The following is a 2,500-nucleotide window of genomic DNA, read 5'->3' as shown; positions in this document are numbered from 1 at the left end:
GCACTTGAAACATTATCAGTTACAAAACAAAACAAAAAGTTCCTTCATTTGTCCGTTAGCTACACTCAAGAGCTGGGGACTCGAGTCACATGACCTGGACTCGAGTCACATGACCTGGACTCGAGTCACATGACCTGGACTCGAGTCACATGACCTGGACTCGAGTCACAGTTTGAGTTGCTTGAGACTTGACTTGATGCATGAAGAGAAGACTCGAGACTTGACTTGACTTGCAACTTGATTTTTACTTGGGTTCTGGTGACTTGGGACTTGACTTTGACTTGTACTTTGATGACTCAATGACTTGAAACCATATTGCATTGAAAAGTCCATATTAAATTGATACTGGACTCTTTGATTTGTTCTGACTTGACTTGCTGTTCTACATTTAGACTTGAGACTTGACATTAATGACATGGACTTAACTTGGTATCTACATTTAGACTTGAGACTTGACTTGAGACTTGTGCCTCAAGACTTGAGACTGACTCGGGACTCGAGCAAAGTTGACTTGCCAACACTGTGTGACAAAGCGCCTGGAGAGTGAAGATGACGGTCTAAAACTGAACATGTCGAGGTTTCTCTTTTTAATGTTTTAATATGAATAATGGTGGAATGTTACTATGCCAGGCTATGCAAGGGAGATGGATGTTATCGTGTCTTAATTTAATATATTGTGAATAGTAATCTTTTATCTCTTCTGCCGTATCAGCTGTCCCAAGTGTACTTACAGGTGGGTGTTGTAATCATAAATTTAAGGGATTTCACCTTTATTTTCAGCCTTAAGCTCTGCTCAATGCTGGATCTTAATGTTTTTTCTATACGTCACTGCTCTGTTTTTCCGATGGTGCTGTAACCTCTGTACGCTGTTGGACACACACTCTGACGGAACCCACAAGGAGCGCTTGGTTTATCTTCATTCGACAGCGATGTCTCTGTTTTTTCCAGCTTTTCCAATGCACAGGAAGTTAAGTCAAGCGCTCCCTAAGTAGTTCCTCTAATAGGAGGGGAAAAATCAGAATAAGGAGCGCTTGGTTTAACTTCATTTGACAGGGATGTCTCCGTTTTTGTTTTTTTTGTTGTTCTTTTAATTTCAGATGCATGGAAGTAGCTGTACAAAAATAACGAGGATTTTTCTGTGTGTGTGTGTGTGTCATTGTTTTTAAGTTTAATTGGTTGTTTACACCAATCCCAAAGAAGCTTTTTTTTGTTTTTTCTCCAGTTGTATAATAATCAGCTTTTACTTTATCTGGTGAACAGTACTACGCCAAATGACACATTCCCGTTCCGACTGTTACTGTATCCCGTCCTGCTAGTGTTACGCAGATAAGTGTCTTTTATTATTGATTGAATGAAGCCAGTAGTCAGGATGCTGTGATGGTTTGTTCCAGCTGCAGTCCGGCCTCCTGTCATGTGATGCTCTCTTTCTTATTATGTGGTTGTTAATAAAAGCCATGAGCGCGTTTAGCAATCTGAAATCGCACCTTTGATTCATTGATTTTTTTTTTTTTTTTTTTGTGATCAACTGTTTTCATTGATTTTCAATTAAAGAGGAACTAAACCCCAAACCAAAATCTGTGTAAATACTGACATCTAATCAGAGGTGGGGAGTCACATGACCTGTTACTATGACGACGGTGGAAGTATGGTGGTCAAATCATCCCAGAATTTTGCAACAATATTACAATCCCAGAATAAGTGACACAAAACCCATTTCAGTGTTACAGGACTAGCATCAGTCTCTGGTAACTGAAATGAAATTACTTGTAGGGTAAATGTTAAGACAAGAAAAGTGCACATGAAGACATTGCTTATTTGGTGTACAGATTCTATAATATAATAGCCACACTTTCCTCCAATTTACATTTTCAATTTTTCCTTGCATCAAGATTTTCAAAACACATTTCTAATTTGCTTGAATTAATTTAGTAACAACACCAAGGAGAGAAATGCTGCACAGAGTGAGTAGTTCATTCCTTCCTAAAAAAAAAAAAAAAAAAAATGTATGTTTACGGTCTTGTGCCCTTGACTTTTATTATTTTTTTGTTGTTTGTTTTTTGTTATTTTCCTTAGGTATGTTTTTTGGAATTTAAACTCACTTAAAAGGGGGCAGGCACATCTAAAGCTGCAATAAGCTATTTTTTCTGACCACTAGAGGGCGACAGAAACCACAACACATGAGCAAATACCACACAGCAAAGCCACTGCACTACAAAGGCCTACAACGGACAAATGGAAGGATAAATGCTAACAGCTAAGCTAACCGTACCTACAGAGAAGTGTCACCAGTTACCAGTCTCACTTTGACAGGTCTTTCTCCTGCTGAAGGTCACATGTCCCACAATGACAAGGGAAGAGGCAGGTAGCAAATTTATTAGTTTAACAAATTTATTAGTTCACAAGTTTACTAGTTTAAAAAGTGTATTAGTTTAACAAGTTTACTAGTTTACCAAATGTATAGTTTAACAGGTTTACTAGTTTAAAAAGTGTATTAGTTTAA

The 2,500-nt window shown here is 37.9% G+C and overlaps 1 protein-coding gene across 1 annotated transcript in view; it reads left to right on the top strand.

The window, feature by feature from the left end:
* The window catches only part of LOC139639765 (phospholipid-transporting ATPase IC-like), an 11,042-nt gene extending 9,564 nt beyond the window's left edge, over nt 1-1,478 (top strand). Inside the window, exon 5 of the mRNA XM_071513914.1 lies at nt 1-1,478. This exon is cut by the window's left edge and continues 951 nt beyond it. The gene's annotated coding sequence lies outside the window, so the exon portion shown is untranslated.
* Nucleotides 1,479-2,500: the final 1,022 nt, after the last annotated feature.

Source organism: Centroberyx affinis, unplaced genomic scaffold, assembly GCF_046629955.1.
Source record: "Centroberyx affinis isolate AG114_WGS23_722 - 3 ecotype Tasmania unplaced genomic scaffold, CSIRO-AGI_Caff_v1 ptg007670l_1, whole genome shotgun sequence".
NCBI lineage: Eukaryota > Metazoa > Chordata > Actinopteri > Beryciformes > Berycidae > Centroberyx > Centroberyx affinis.
Note: the sequence above shows the minus strand (reverse complement) of the source record. Positions and strands in the feature narration are given on the sequence as shown.